The sequence below is a fragment of the Procambarus clarkii genome, chromosome 72, assembly GCF_040958095.1.
Source record: "Procambarus clarkii isolate CNS0578487 chromosome 72, FALCON_Pclarkii_2.0, whole genome shotgun sequence".
Lineage (NCBI taxonomy): Eukaryota > Metazoa > Arthropoda > Malacostraca > Decapoda > Cambaridae > Procambarus > Procambarus clarkii.
The window spans coordinates 12,714,048-12,732,387 of record NC_091221.1 but is presented as its reverse complement, the minus strand read 5'-3'; the positions used below and the strand labels follow the sequence as shown (position 1 = coordinate 12,732,387).

The following is an 18,340-nucleotide window of genomic DNA, read 5'->3' as shown; positions in this document are numbered from 1 at the left end:
CTATAATGTACTGTGTTGTTCTGTACTTACAGCTTGAATAAGTATTGTTAATATTTAATAATTATAATAGTACTTATTTAGTAATAATTAATGGAAAGTCATCAATTGTGAATGTAATGTAAAAGATTGTTTCACATACATTAGGTATATGTATGTTTCTCATACAATGGGTATACATATTTAAGTGTCAGTAAATAATGTGGATGAATTACTGGAGTATGCAATTAGGAGGAGCCGACCAATGAGAGTACAGCGTGCGAGAATGTGACGTCAAGTGAAAAATCGGAACGTGATTGGCTGTTGAGTCGACCTGCGCGGCGAGGAGCAACGGAACGTTATTTTGACCCTGGTATTCGCAAAGTACTGGTGTACAAGTTAGTGTTAGGGCGTGTTGTTACTCTGAGCTGGTACCCCGTTACCCTTTTGGGGTCGCTAGGGCTGACACACCCCTAGCTTACACCGAATTTGTACACCGTCAAAACGCGAATACATAGGGTCCAAAAACATTAAAATCTGCCGTATATACCCTCTTGAGGGAGTATACGCAGATATTTTAGTCCTGAAATATTAAATGTTAATTACATACTGAATGAAAATTATTTTCAGGTGTATTGTTAGTGAATGAGGTAATGGTGGTAATATGATGCCTCGCATGAAATTTGCCTAGTGGTGATGTATGAATCTTGGAGACTAACGTTGTGATGGGAGCAGTGGTGGAGCGATGATTTACGTGAGACCTCTGGCAGCCGAGCAGAAGCTGGTGGCAGATGGTTTGGTTAGGAAGATGTGCTACTGATAGCTGGATCATATGTGGTAAGGCAAGTAGTTGTTTATTAGTTATTTTGTTAGGCATTGTAATATTTTATTACGAAACCGTACTTAGTTATTGGAGGAGCACATAGTTTTGTATGTAATGAGATTGAAGTGGTTAATAGTATCTGGCGCGGGGGGCGGCAACCCACAGATAAGAGCTGTCACACCAGTTGACTATTGAGGTTAGATGGGTTGAAGAGTTGCATTTGAAATGAGGTACATCCGAGAAAATAGTTTATGGTAAGAAGTTTGAAAGGTATGGTATACGGATGATTGCATGATTTCTATTGGTAGGATGCAATAACTGTTGGCTTGTTGCAGGTAATACCGGATAGATTTGTGGGACCCCTTGGCTGTGGAAGAGCACAGCGAGACGCGTCAACTTAAGTGTTAGTGAAGAGTTTGCAGTAAGTGTGTGAATCGTGTTTGGTGTAATTGTCGTAGATAGGTGGGTGGGGATAGGTTGTAAGTTCGGTAACGTTACTAGAGTAAAGGAGTGTTAATGTCTGGTTTGAATATCGTATTAGGGGGCCGAGAGTAGTTATGATAGTGAAATTGAATACTGTTGAAGTTGAGAGGAAGGTAGTCTGGCAGGGGTTAATGTTGAGTTTGTGAAATGATAATGAATTATAAATTGAAAGCGTCCGTTTGTTTAAAAAGGAAAAGTTGTATCAACGATGAGGTTAAAATGGTTAAGCTGTAAATATTTAGCGAGTGTTCCATGTTGCAGGGAGAAGTGGGTACAATAACAAAGTATTGAGTAATAAGACTCGTAAACGGTCAATTGAATAGACAGGATGAGTAGGCAATATAAGATGGCATATAAAGAATTTTAAAGGCTCATAACGTCCTTTAAGTGTTGAATCGTACCTGACATAATAGTTTATTAACTACTTTACGACTTACGCTATACTTGCCCTAGTGCCAACAGTAAGGCAGTAGTGTATATTTAATCGTGACCCACTGTATAAGTACAATGTAAGAAAATGTACGTGATGAGGATAGGCCGTGGTGTAGGGTATTTAGTCGCAATTAGATGTTACATTTCTTTTTAAGACAAAGGGAGTAGATTTGCGGCATGGAATAGATAAGTGTCTTGTTGTTTTTGAATAGCGGAGTTGGCGGGTGGTTAAATACCCCATTGGCAGTTTTACCACTACTACAGCCCATATCGGGTATCATCGCGAGTGTTTTAATTGAAAACACTATAGCCTTAAAGTGTCATTTAGCATTTTTTGATGTAGACAAATTATTTTTGCTTGAGGATGCAGTTGGTTCTTGAAAGTGCTTAAGTCTAGTGAATAAGTGTCGATAGTGTTTGGGGTTAGAAATCGCGCGGGCCGTGTCTTTAAAATGTGTTGATAGTGCGGTTGGATAGCCAACAGCAATTTCCCCCCCCCCCCCCCCCCCCTCCCGGCAATCATGGAATGGGCACTTTGGTACTTTAAAGGTAAAAAATATATTACAGGTGGCGTATATAGCCTGTTGGATGCATAAGTGGACGAGCCTTGACTGTGTTGAAGAGAGAATTGGATAAGCACGTGGCAAGGATACCTGATGAAGCAGGCTGTGACTGATAGGTCAGGCTGCGAGGAGCCGCGTCCAAGAGCGTGGTTGACGAGTCCGGCAACCAGAAGGCTTGGTGGACGAGCGGGCCGGGGGAACGCTAAGGGCCGGAAGGACCTCAAGGTAAGGTATATATAAACGTCGATATTTTAGTCGTGACCCATAATGAGTACTAAAATATAAATATGAAGTATGTAGTGAAATGTCTTTTAGAAATTGCATGGTTATTATTGAATGTGGCAATTGTTTTAAGGTGACGGGTTTCGTGAAATGAGTAGAATGTGGAGGAGAAAAACGTTGTGATGGGACCAGTGTTTGACTGATTTGAGTCCGACCGGTGGGAGCCGAGCAGACGCTGGTGGGAGATGTGCGGGTTGAGGTAGATGTGCTACTTGAGTTTGACATGATAGAACAAAATGTTAAGGCAAGTAGTTATTAAAAACGTAGTTACGGCTGGTAATATTTGAATGGTAGCTTGGTTAAGTTGTATCATGTAAAGTGAAATGTTGAGAACCATAGTAAATATTAGGTGTGGGTTCCCCCCCTCTGATGGTGTAAGAGGTCCAAAAGCCGTTGCATATGCAGGTTTGATGTAAGATTTTAAAAATGTGAATTGAAATGAGCAGTTACAATAAAATAGTTTACTGAAACAAAGTAGACGTTGTCATTAAAGTTATGGTATAGGGATGATTGAATGAATGGTATTTGTAGCATAAAGTTTTGCCTTGTTGGAGGTAATATCGTGCCTATTGTCATGACCCCTGGGCTGTGTGGATGACCAGAGGGAGACGGTGGCAGTTCAGTGATCGTCAAGACTTGGTAGTGTGTGAGGTGTTTGGGTGACTTGTTGTGTTGATAGGTTTAAGGTATTTGCCGTTTACTACATAGTAAATGTGAGTGAAATATGTTGTTTTGGGTTTGATTTTCACGTTGAGGCGGCGGAGAGTAGTTAGGGTAAGTTAAATGTGACCGGAAATGAGTTTATATTGTGAGAAATGTATTAGTGAAGTTGAAATAGATGGTGTTTTAGTGTTGTATTTTTGTTGATATAACGTGATCGTTGACACAGTTAGGAAATGGTTTAATAATAGAACATGTCATTTAGTGAGTCATGTTTGAGTGAGAAATTGTTGCAATAAGACAAAGTAGGGATTAATAAAGTTACTGTGAAACTGAAAATAGGGGATGAGTCGTAATGTTAAGAGCGCATGTAAAGAGCGCGAAAAGCTCATAGTTGAAGGAGTTAGTGTTGAAGCGTACGTTACATAGGTGTTAAATTAAGTAGTTTATGATTACTAACGTAGCCAGAAAGGCAAGTGTACCTGGCTTAAGGGAGTCGTGTATATTGAAGCGGCAGTCACTGTAGAGTTGTAGTTAATGAAATTGACTTTATGACGATAGGCAGTGTTTGACGTGATTGAGTTGGAAATAGGTTAAGTGAAACATTGTTCAATGATGGAGTAGATTTGGGGCATGGAATAATTGTGTGGGTTGTGGAATAAGGGATTTGTTGTTGGATGGTGTTATGTTGATATTGTGGTGAAATAAAATTGGCAGTTGGAGCACTACTACAGTGGTGTTATTGGTCATGTCGAGTGGTTTTAATGAAAAGCAAGTAGCGTTAAAATGCGAGTCATTAAGGTGTGTAAAATGTACAGAAATGATAGTTTCGTAAAATCGTTAGGGTTGTATGGTTTCATTTAGGGCAAAAATGTGTGTTTTTGGAAAGTTCAGAGTAGTGAATAATTGTCGATAGGGTGAGAGTTTGGGCGTGTTGAAAATTGTTGATAGTGGTGTTGGGGACCGTCTAGTTTTCGAAGAGTGTTTGTGTATTAGTAGTTCTAATGTTGATAATGGAAATGTGTAGTATATGAATGTTAATAATGGTATAATGAAAATCGGCAGGTGAAAGGCTTGAGTAGCTTAGACGTGGATAACATCGTTTGTAGGTAGTTAAGGGAGAGAGGTGCAAGTGTTGAATGTAGAAGTTGCAGTTTCTTGCATAGAAGGTACCAAAGAATGATGTATTGAGTTTGTTGTAGTGCAGAGTCGTTGATATAGAATGAATGTTGTGTGGGAATGTAATTGTTAATAGTATATAAAAATGAAATAGACAGAAATTGAGGGGTGGGTGAAGTGCCGTAGAAGGCGGGTCGTTAGTGTGATCATAGAGGACAGTAGATGTGTGGTGAATGATTAGTAAGTAGTTGAAGTAGATGATTAATGAATACATAGTTGTAGGTAGTGGTGATAAGTAAATGAAATATGCATTGTAGGGAATATAAGTGATAGAAACGATAGGTAAATAATAAAATATATGTTGAATGAGAATGTTCTCTTTAAAAGTAAAATACTAGAAAGTGTTATGATTTCTAAATGTTATAAAGAATTGTATAGTGAATAGATATGAATGATAAGTGATGTATTATAGTATATAGGTTGAAGAATGGTATATTAATAAATGGGAATAGTTAATTTAAATGTTTGGGGGGGGGTGTGTTAGTATGGTAAGATAGAAAGTTAGTGGTAAGTGTAATAATAATCTATACCCATATTATGTTCTAGATTTGCGAGAAGATGGTAATAATGGTGGTTGATTGGTAGAGGGACCGCAGGCCAGCGGAGTGTGACGTCGAACTGAAGGAGAGTGTGATGTGCAAGAAATAATATTGTTGAAGACAAGGATGATGCGACGCATATGAAGAGAAAGGCGTATATAATTGCAAAGATACGAAGAAGGGACAATAGAGAATGTTTGATGGTGACCAAAAATAATCGAGTAATGAAGATGGATTGGAATCGAAACTGTTGTTTAAATATCATTTGTTACGTGTAAGGGGAAAGTGTTAAGGAGAGATGATAATGTAGTGATATTTTGGTATAATATTTAGTAGACTGTTTAATGAAGTTAAGTATTATATGTTGAAAGAGTGTGCACAATGTTTGTTTTGAAAGAAATGTTGGGTGAAGTTGTTGAAAATGTGTGAAGAGAATGTTATGGAAGGTGTATAGTAAATATGTTGTGGGAGTTAATAATTAGTGTATTAAATGACGTAAATGTATACATTATAAAATGAATGAATTGTTTGATGGTTATAATTGAATGTAAAGTAAAATAATAATAAGTGATTAAGAACAGTGTTTAAATGACGTAATTATGAAAGTTGTAAAGAGAGGAATGTTTTAGGTACTGAGAAGAAAAAGTAGCAGTTTTTGCTGTGTATGGAGATTGCCTATGTGGGGGGTTGTTTTTAGGCATTATGTGTGAGTGTGAAAGTCGAGATGGATGTTGTGGGTGTTAATTGTTGTTTTTACGTTGGTTATTGTTATGGAGGTTGTTTGATTAGTGTAGAGTTGTGTTGTTTGTATTTTATTATGTTGAGTTTGTATGTTTGATGTCATGTGAGTTTTGTTGACATTACGTCCAGGATGAAGTGTTTGAGCCGTTTGTGTGGTATTTAAGCAGCAGGGGTTGAGTTGATAGTGTGAAAATGTAGATTGAGGATATGTAGAATAGAAAATGATCATGTAAGAGGAATGTATGGTAATGTATATAAAGTAAAATCAATGTGAAATTAGGAATTTTATAGAATGTTAAAATAATTTGTAATGAAAGGCAGAAATGATAGTTGATTATAGGAAATTGATGTTGAAAAGTTAATGTTTTAAAGGTGTGTGTGTAAATTGCCAATGATGAGATTGAACTGATGTAAATGTGTATTATAGTTTTGAAATGTAATTATGACAGGTAGTGAAAGAGATTAATATGGAGGAATGATTTTAGGAGAAATATATGGACGTAGGTTATATGTTAATAGTAGTGTAAATATAGTAACTTTGACAATGTGTTTATATATGATAGGTATAGATATATATAAAAGCATAAATACATAGGTGAAAGTAAAACTATATATACCGAAATAGCATAAAAAGAAGGAAATATAGTAAAAATATGGAAGATGTAGTGTAGAAGATGTATATTGATAGGAAAGGTATGCTATGGTAGGATGTCAATGTTTTGGATACATAGGGTGCGTGAAGGAAATGAAACGTAGTTTGTTGTAAGCGTGCTCTGCAGCCAACGTTGTTAGTGTGATAGTTAAGCCGGCGATGTTATTCAGGTATTATATTGATAATGGTCATATAAATATGCGGCCTTGCAGGCGTCGGCTTTATGGATACGTGTTACAAATACGGATCCGTAGCGTTCCTGGTGTCCATTTCACTTTAGATCCCGAGATCTTAAAGCTGTGTTACTGGTGGTCGCAGATGCTCATTGACACTAAACTGATTCACGGCTCTTAAGGCAGTTTGTTAGGGTTACTATTGAGCTGTAACATGTTTCGGAGGGCAACATACACTGGAGATCACTGTAACGGACTCAGTTACCATCCTTATAATTTGTCAATCCGGACGCAAGCATGTTGGGCGTTAAGACGTGTTTATTATATTTGAAATATTGTTTGATTTGTATATTGATTTGATAATATATACATAGTGGTCATAAAAATCATTGTTTGGTTGTTTTATATTATTAATTTATTGGAATAGTTGGAAATGAATTATTGCTTGCTAGATCCTTCCCCCTGGAATAACTTGTGGCCTTGACTCAGATACGGTAACTGTTCCTCCCCCCCCCCCCCCACCAACCTTTATTGAATTTTGTTTTTTTTGTGTGTTTTTCCCGGTAAAGTTGTGGTCTGGTTGGTAGTTACCTTAGTTCGCTAGCGACTAGTTTCCTGGAAGATGGTTTTCTCTTCCTTTCCCCTCTAGTCACTCCTTTGCCCTGTGGCAGTGTTCCGTGTCAGAGTTCTCCCCACAGGGTATCAGCCTTGCTTTATCCATTAATGACAATTGCCGAGTTAGCTTCCGGAAATGTCCCCCTCGTCTTAGAAACTAATTTCAGCAGTACCCTTAAGGGGTAGGTTCGAGGAGAATATTATGTTTAAGCGTTAATGTGTTTAAATTGAGTGTGGTTGATGTACACTAATATAGTAGTATGTAAGAGTATATTAACGTGAATTGTTAAATTGGATTGTTGTATTTGTACTGAGTGAAATTGTGCGGCTTGAAGGGGTAGAAATTTCCTAAGGTACTAGTGAGTAGTTGACTATTATTTAGTGAAATTGTCTGAAATAACATACTTGAAGGTTAATAAATAACTTGACCCAACAGTATGTAAGTTTGTATAGTTATCAATAAGTAGTGTACCAGTTCAAATTGTTTTGATGTGTGATATCATTATGATACACTGTACCTCGGAGCTAGAAGAAATGTGGGGCAAGAGTTTAACAATTATATGCTGTGCCTACTATATTAAACAGGATTGTTGTATTGTGTATTTGTAGTCACTGAATGTGTGCGGCGCCACCCCCACCCCCCTTGAGGTTGTGCAAGTAGAGGGGGAGTAGAAATACCCTAAACTACTGTATTCCTTTGAGATACGTTTATTGAGAGAATAATAAATACAATTGAATTGAAGGTTTTGTGTATATTTTTGTTAACAACCTGTTGTGTTGTCTTAGTTACCGGTGATATGTACGTATGTATAGTGTATTATATATAAACGTGGTTTGATGGAAATTGAATGGTTTTCATTTTCCACAAAACTATCATTGAAGACGTTTCTGAGGTTGTTTTCCGAAAAAGATACCTCCATTTGTAAACTCTAATAATAAACATTAAATATGATAGACAAAAAATCATTTTCAACACTATTTTAATATTAAACATTGAATAATACTCTTAATTTCATTTTCATAGTAATAAGAAATATAGTTTGGAGGAATAATAATGAAGAATATTTAGGTATACTGAGTTATGAAGAATAATCGTCAATATTGAAGAATATTCTTCAATATTGAAGAATATTCTTCAATATTATTCTTCAATATTGGAGAATATTCTTCAATATTGAAGAATATTCTCCAATATTATTATTCATTATTGGAGAATATTCTTCAATATTGAATAATAAAGAATATTATTCAATATTGAAGAATATTCTCCAATAATGAATAATAATATTGGAGAATATTCTTCAATATTGAAGGAGAATATTCTTCAATATTAAAGAATATTCTCCAATATTGAAGAATATTCTCCAATATTAAAGAATATTCTTCAATATTAAAGAATATTCTCCAATATTGAAGAATATTCTTCAATATTATTCTTCAATATTGGAGAATATTCTTTAATATTGGAGAATATTCTTTAATATTGAAGAATATTCTTTAATATTGGAGAATATTCTTCAATATTGGAGAATATTCTTCAATATTGAAGAATATTCTCCAATATTAAAGAATATTCTTCAATATTAAAGAATATTCTTCAATATTATTCTTCAATAATATTAATATTGAAGAATATTCTTCAATATTGAAGAATATTCTTCAATATTATTCTTCAATAATATTAATATTGAAGAATATTCTTCAATATTGAAGAATATTCTTCAATATTAATATTATTGAAGAATAATATTGAAGAATATTCTTCAATATTGAAGAATATTCTTCAATATTAATATTATTGAAGAATAATATTGAAGAATATTCTTTAATATTGAAGAATAATCTTCAATATTGGAGAATATTCTTCAATATTGAAGAATATTCTCCAATATTGAAGAATATTCTTCAATATTATTCTTCAATATTGAAGAATATTCTTCAATATTGAAGAATATTCTTCAATATTAAAGAATATTCTTCAATATTGAAGAATATTCTTTAATATTGGAGAATATTCTTTAATATTGGAGAATATTCTTTAATATTGGAGAATATTCTTTAATATTGAAGAATATTCTTTAATATTGAAGAATAATCTTCAATATTAAAGAATATTCTTCAATATTAAAGAATATTCTCCAATATTAAAGAATATTCTCCAATATTGAAGAATAATATTGAAGAATATTCTTCAATATTGAAGAATATTCTTCAATATTGAAGAATATTCTTCAATATTAAAGAATATTCTTCAATATTGAAGAATATTCTTCAATATTATTCTTCAATATTGAAGAATATTCTTTAATATTGAAGAATATTCTTTAATATTGAAGAATATTCTTTAATATTGGAGAATATTCTTCAATATTGGAGAATATTCTTCAATATTGAAGGAGAATATTCTTCAATATTGAAGAATATTCTCCAATATTGAAGAATATTCTCCAATATTAAAGAATATTCTTCAATATTAAAGAATATTCTTCAATATTAAAGAATATTCTCCAATATTAAAGAATATTCTCCAATATTAAAGAATATTCTCCAATATTGAAGAATAATATTGAAGAATATTCTTCAATATTGAAGAATATTCTTTAATATTGAAGAATATTCTTCAATATTGAATAATAATATTGAAGAATATTCTTCAATATTATTCTCCAATATTGAAGAACATTCTTCAATATTATTCTTCATTATTGGAGAATATTCTTCAATATTGAAGAATATTCTCCAATATTATTCTTCAATAATAATAATATTCTTCAATATTGAAGAATAATAATATTGAAGAATATTCTTCAATATTATTCTTCAATATTGACAAATATTCTTCAATATTGAATAATAATATTGAAGAATATTCTTCAATATTATTCTTCAATATTGAAGAATATTCTTCAATATTATTCTTCAATATTGAAGAATATTCTTCAATATTGAAGAATATTCTTCAATATTATTCTTCAATATTGAAGAATATTCTTCAATATTAAAGAATATTCTTCAATATTGAAGAATATTCTTCAATATTATTCTTCAATATTGGAGAATATTCTTTAATATTGGAGAATATTCTTTAATATTGGAGAATATTCTTTAATATTGAAGAATATTCTTTAATATTGAAGAATATTCTTTAATATTGGAGAATATTCTTCAATATTGGAGAATATTCTTCAATATTGAAGGAGAATATTCTTCAATATTGAAGAATATTCTCCAATATTGAAGAATATTCTCCAATATTAAAGAATATTCTTCAATATTAAAGAATATTCTTCAATATTAAAGAATATTCTCCAATATTAAAGAATATTCTCCAATATTAAAGAATATTCTCCAATATTGAAGAATAATATTGAAGAATATTCTTCAATATTGAAGAATATTCTTTAATATTGAAGAATATTCTTCAATATTGAATAATAATATTGAAGAATATTCTTCAATATTATTCTCCAATATTGAAGAACATTCTTCAATATTAAAGAATATTCTCCAATATTAAAGAATATTCTCCAATATTGAAGAATAATATTGAAGAATATTCTTCATTATTGGAGAATATTCTTCAATATTGAAGAATATTCTCCAATATTAAAGAATATTCTTCAATATTAAAGAATATTCTTCAATATTATTCTTCAATATTGAAGAATATTCTTCAATATTGGAGAATTTTCTTTAATATTGGAGATTATTCTGCAATATTATTATTCAATATTGGAGAATATTCTTCAATATTGAAGAATATTCTGCAATATTATTATTCATTATTGGAGAATATTCTTCAATATTGAATAATATTCTTTAATATTGGAGAATATTCTTCAATATTGAAGAATATTCTTTAATATTGAAGAATATTCTTTAATATTGAAGAATATTCTTCAATATTGAAGAATATTCTTCAATATTGAAGAATATTCTTCAATATTGAAGAATATTCTTCAATATTCTTCAATATTATTCTTCAATAATATTAATATTGAAGAATATTCTTCAATATTGAAGAATATTCTTCAATATTATTCTTCAATAATATTAATATTGAAGAATATTCTTCAATATTGAAGAATATTCTTCAATATTGAAGAATATTCTTCAATATTGAAGAATATTCTTCAATATTGAAGAATATTCTTCAATATTGAAGAATAATCTTCAATATTGGAGAATATTCTTCAATATTGAAGAATATTCTCCAATATTGAAGAATATTCTTCAATATTAATCTTCAATATTGAAGAATATTCTTCAATATTGAAGAATATTCTTCAATATTGAAGAATATTCTTCAATATTAAAGAATATTCTTCAATATTGAAGAATATTCTTCAATATTATTCTTCAATATTGGAGAATATTCTTTAATATTGGAGAATATTCTTTAATATTGGAGAATATTCTTTAATATTGAAGAATATTCTTTAATATTGAAGAATAATCTTCAATATTAAAGAATATTCTTCAATATTAAAGAATATTCTCCAATATTAAAGAATATTCTCCAATATTAAAGAATATTCTCCAATATTGAAGAATAATATTGAAGAATATTCTTCAATATTGAAGAATATTCTTCAATATTATTCTTCAATATTGAAGAATATTCTTCAATATTGAAGAATATTCTTCAATATTATTCTTCAATATTGGAGAATATTCTTTAATATTGGAGAATATTCTTTAATATTGGAGAATATTCTTTAATATTGAAGAATATTCTTTAATATTGAAGAATATTCTTTAATATTGGAGAATATTCTTCAATATTGGAGAATATTCTTCAATATTGAAGAATATTCTCCAATATTGAAGAACATTCTTCAATATTATTCTTCATTATTGGAGAATATTCTTCAATATTGAAGAATATTCTCCAATATTATTCTTCAATAATAATAATATTCTTCAATATTGAAGATTAATAATAATATTGAAGAATATTCTTCAATATTGAAGAATAATAATATTGAAGAATATTCTTCAATATTATTCTTCAATATTGACAAATATTCTTCAATATTGAAGAATATTCTTCAATATTGAATAATAATATTGAAGAATATTCTTCAATATTATTCTTCAATATTGAAGAATATTCTTCAATATTATTCTTCAATATTGAAGAATATTCTTCAATATTGAATAATAATATTGAAGAATATTCTTCAATATTATTCTTCAATATTGAAGAATATTCTTCAATATTATTCTTCAATATTGGAGAATATTCTTTAATATTGGAGAATATTCTTCAATATTGAAGAATATTCTTCAATATTGGAGAATATTCTTCAATATTGAAGAATATTCTTCAATATTGGAGAATATTCTTTAATATTGGAGAATATTCTTCAATATTGGAGAATATTCTTCAATATTGAAGAATATTCTCCAATATTATTATTCAATATTGGAGAATATTCTTCAATATTGAAGAATATTCTCCAATATTATTATTCATTATTGGAGAATATTCATCAATATTGAATAATATTCTTTAATATTGGAGAATAATCTTCAATATTGAAGAATATTCTTTAATATTCGAGAATATTCTGCAATATTATTATTCAATATTGGAGAATATTCTTCAATATTGAAGAATATTCTCCAATATTATTATTCATTATTGGAGAATATTCATCAATATTGAATAATATTCTTTAATATTGGAGAATAATCTTCAATATTGAAGAATATTCTTCAATATTGCAGAATTTTCTTTAATATTGAAGAATATTCTGCAATATTATTATTCAATATTGGAGAATATTCTTCAATATTGAAGAATATTCTCCAATATTATTATTCATTATTGGAGAATATTCTTCAATATTGAATAATATTCTTTAATATTGGAGAATATTCTTCAATATTGAAGAATAATCTTCAATATTATATATATAAGAATATTCTTCAATATTGAAGAATATTCTTCAATATTGAAGAATAATATTGAAGAATATTCTTTAATATTGAAGAATATTCTTCAATATTGACGAATATTCTTCAATATTGAAGAATATTCTTCAATATTATTCTTCAATATTGAAGAATATTCTTCAATATTATTCTTCAATAATATTAATATTGAAGAATATTCTTCAATATTGAAGAATAATATTGAAGAATATTCTTCAATATTGAAGAATATTCTTCAATATTGAAGAATAATATTGAAGAATATTCTTTAATATTGAAGAATAATCTTCAATATTGAAGAATATTCTTCAATATTATTCTTCAATATTGAAGAATATTCTTAAATATTGAAGAATATTCTTCAATATTGAAGAATATTCTTCAATATTGAAGAATATTCTTCAATATTGAAGAATATTCTTCAATAATATTAATATTGAAGAATATTCTTCAATATTGAAGAATATTCTTTAATATTATTCTTCAATAATATTAATATTGAAGAATATTCTTCAATATTGAAGAATATTCTCCAATATTGAAGAATATTCTTCAATATTATTCTTCAATATTGAAGAATATTCTTCAATATTGAAGAATATTCTTCAATATTATTCTTCAATAATAATAATATTGAAAAATATTCTTCAATATTATTCTTCAATATTGAAGAATATTCTTCAATATTGAAGAATATTCTTCAATATTGAAGAATAATATTGAAGAATATTCTTCAATATTGAAGAATATTCTTTAATATTGGAGAATATTCTGCAATATTATTATTCAATATTGGAGAATATTCTTCAATATTGAAGAATATTCTCCAATATTATTATTCATTATTGGAGAATATTCTTCAATATTGAATAATATTCTTTAATATTGGAGAATATTCTTCAATATTGAAGATTATTCTTCAATATTGGAGAATTTTCTTTAATATTGGAGAATATTCTGCAATATTATTATTCAATATTGGAGAATATTCTTCAATATTGAAGAATATTCTCCAATATTATTATTCAATATTGGAGAATATTCTTCAATATTGAAGAATATTCTTCAATATTGAAGAATATTCTTCAATATTATTATTATTGAAGAATAATATTGAAGAATATTCTTCAATATTGAAGAATATTCTTCAATATTGAAGAATAATATTGAAGAATATTCTTCAATATTGGAGAATATTCTTCAATATTGAAGAATAATCTTCAATATTGAAGAATATTCTTCAATATTATTCTTCAATATTGAAGAATATTCTCCAATATTAAAGAATATTCTCCAATATTAAAGAATATTCTCCAATATTGAAGAATAATCTTCAATATTGAAGATTATTCTTCAATATTGGAGAATATTCTTCAATATTGAAGAATATTCTTCAATATTATTCTTCAATAATATTAATATTGAAGAATATTATTCTTCAATATTGAAGAATATTCTTAAATATTGAAGAATATTCTTCAATATTGAAGAATATTCTTCAATATTGAAGAATATTCTTCAATATTGAAGAATATTCTTCAATATTGAAGAATAATCTTCAATATTGGAGAATATTCTTCAATATTATTCTTCAATAATAATAATATTGAAGAATATTCTTCAATATTGAAGAATATTCTTCAATATTGAAGATTATTCTTCAATATTGAAGAATATTCTTCAATATTGAAGAATATTCTTCAATATTGAAGAATATTCTTCAATATTGAAGAATATTCTTTAATATTGGAGAATATTCTGCAATATTAATATTCAATATTGGAGAATATTCTTCAATATTGAAGAATATTCTCCAATATTATTATTCATTATTGGAGAATATTCTTCAATATTGAATAATATTCTTTAATATTGGAGAATATTCTTCAATATTGAAGAATATTCTTCAATATTGGAGAATTTTCTTTAATATTGGAGAATATTCTGCAATACTATTATTCAATATTGGAGAATATTCTTCAATATTGAAGAATATTCTCCAATATTATTATTCATTATTGGAGAATATTCTTCAATATTGAATAATATTCTCCAATATTATTATTCAATATTAGAGAATATTCTTCAATATTGAAGATTAATCTTCAATATTATATATATAAGAATATTCTTCAATATTGAAGAATATTCTTCAATATTGAAGAATAATATTGAAGAATATTCTTTAATATTGAAGAATATTCTTCAATATTGAAGAATATTCTTCAATATTATTCTTCAATATTGAAGAATATTCTTCAATATTGAAGAATATTCTTCAATATTGAAGAATATTCTAAAATATTGAAGAATATTCTTCAATATTGAAGAATATTCTTCAATATTGAAGAATATTCTTCAATATTGAAGAATATTCTTCAATATTATTCTTCAATAATATTAATATTGAAGAATATTCTTTAATATTGGAGAATATTCTTCAATATTGAAGAATATTCTCCAATATTATTATTCAATATTGGAGAATATTCTTCAATATTGAAGAATAATCTTCTATATTATATATATAAGAATATTCTTCAATATTGAAGAATATTCTTCAATATTGAAGAATAATATTGAAGAATATTCTTTAATATTGAAGAATATTCTTCAATATTGAAGAATATTCTTCAATATTATTCTTCAATATTGAAGAATATTCTTCAATATTATTCTTCAATATTGAAGAATATTCTTCAATATTGAAGAATATTCTAAAATATTGAGGAATATTCTTCAATATTGAAGAATATTCTTCAATATTGAAGAATATTCTTCAATATTATTCTTCAATAATATTAATATTGAAGAATATTCTTCAATATTGAAGAATATTCTTCAATATTGAAGAATATTCTTCAATATTGAAGAATATTCTTCAATATTGAAGAATAATCTTCAATATTGGAGAATATTCTTCAATATTGAAGAATATTCTCCAATATTGAAGAATATTCTTCAATATTATTCTTCAATATTGAAGAATATTCTTCAATATTGAAGAATATTCTTCAATATTATTCTTCAATAATAATAATATTGAAGAATATTCTTCAATATTGAAGAATATTCTTCAATATTGAATAATATTCTTTAATATTGGAGAATATTCTTCAATATTGAAGAATATTCTTCAATATTGGAGAATTTTCTTTAATATTGGAGAATATTCTGCAATATTATTATTCAATATTGGAGAATATTCTTCAATATTGAAGAATATTCTCCAATATTATTATTCATTATTGGAGAATATTCTTCAATATTGAATAATATTCTTTAATATTGGAGAATATTCTTCAATATTGAAGAATATTCTCCAATATTATTATTCAATATTGGAGAATATTCTTCAATATTATATATATATGAATATTCTTCAATATTATTCTTCAATATTGAAGAATATTCTTCAATATTGAAGAATATTCTTTAATATTGAAGAATAATCTTCAATATTGAAGAATATTCTTCAATATTGAAGAATATTCTTAAATATTATTCTTCAATATTGAAGAATATTCTTCAATATTATTCTTCAATATTGAAGAATATTCTAAAATATTGGAGAATATTCTTCAATATTGAAGAATATTCTTGAATATTGAAGAATATTCTTAAATATTATTCTTCAATATTGAAGAATATTCTTCAATATTATTCTTCAATATTGAAGAATATTCTAAAATATTGAAGAATATTTTTCAATATTGAAGAATATTCTTCAATATTGAAGAATATTCTTCAATATTGAAGAATATTCTCCAATATTGAAGAATATTCTTCAATATTATTCTTCAATATTGAAGAATATTCTTCAATATTATTCTTCAATATTGAAGAATATTCTTCAATATTGAAGAATATTCTTCAATATTGAAGAATATTCTTCAATATTGAAGAATAATATTGAAGAATATTCTTTAATATTGAAGAATATTCTTCAATATTGAAGAATATTCTTCAATATTGAAGAATATTCTTCAATATTATTCTTCAATATTGAAGAATATTCTTCAATATTATTCTTCAATAATATTAATATTGAAGAATATTCTTCAATATTGAAGAATATTCTTCAATAATATTCTTCAATAATATTAATATTGAAGAATATTCTTCAATATTGAAGAATATTCTTCAATATTAATATTATTGAAGAATAATATTGAAGAATATTCTTCAATATTGGAGAATATTCTCCAATATTGAATAATAATATTGGAGAATATTCTTCAATATTGAAGAATATTCTCCAATATTGAATAATAATATTGAAGAAAGTTCTTCAATATTGAAGAATATTCTCCATTATTAAAGAATAATCTTCAATATTGAAGAATATTCTTCAATATTGAAGAATATTCTTCAATATTGAATAATAATATTGAAGAATATTCTTCAATATTATTCTTCAATATTGAAGAATATTCTTCAATATTATTCTTCAATATTGAAGAATATTCTTCAATATTGAAGAATATTCTAAACTATTAAGAATATTCTCCAATATTGAACAATATTCTTCAATATTGAAGAATATTCTCCAATATTAAAGAATATTCTTCAATATTGAAGAATATTCTCCAATATTGAAGAATATTCTCCAATATTGAAGAATAATATTGAAGAATATTCTTTAATATTGGAGAACATTCTTCAATATTGAAGAATACATATATACTATGCAATAATGTAGTGTAGTGTACTGGATTGTTCAGGAGAGTAGTGTAGTATAGTGTACTGTATTTGACTGTAGCCTGTAGTGTGCCGTGCACTGTAGTGTAGGTAAAAAAGTTATACTGTAATGTAGTGTAGTTTACGTTAGTTGAGTATATTGTATTGTACTGTAGTGTACCCTGTAGTGAGGTGTTCTGTACAGTATTATAGTGTAGTGTATTGTAGTGAACTGTATTGCACTTGAGTGCACTGTAATGTATCGTGTACAGTAGTATATCGTAGTGTACAGTACTGTAGTGTATTATATTTAAGTGTAGTGTACCCTGTACCAGAAAAGAATGTACTGTACTCTTGAGTGTACTGTACGTTATTGGTCGGTAAGGTGCTGTACCCTTTACTCTAGTGTAGTGTAGTTTATGGTACTGTAGCTTGTAGTGTACTGTACTGCACTTGACTGTAGTGTAGTGTAGTATACGGTACTGTACTGTTGTGTATTGTACTGTAGAGTACTGAGCCCTTTGCTGTTGCGCATCGTATGTTAGTGTACTGTAATGTATAGTAGTGTACTGGAGACTAGTACAATGTATAGTAGTGCAATG

At 27.6% G+C, this 18,340-nt stretch overlaps 1 long non-coding RNA gene across 2 annotated transcripts; it reads left to right on the top strand.

The window, feature by feature from the left end:
- The first annotated feature begins 329 nt into the window (after positions 1–329).
- LOC138356393 (uncharacterized) lies at positions 330–7,860 on the top strand. Of its 2 annotated transcripts, none has more exons than XR_011224451.1 (4): positions 330–813; positions 1,135–1,220; positions 2,282–2,502; positions 4,945–7,860. It is a non-coding gene; the product is annotated as an uncharacterized lncRNA (long non-coding RNA). The 2 variants fall into 2 exon arrangements; XR_011224452.1 differs by having other exon boundaries at positions 330–818.
- The last annotated feature ends 10,480 nt before the right edge of the window (positions 7,861–18,340 follow it).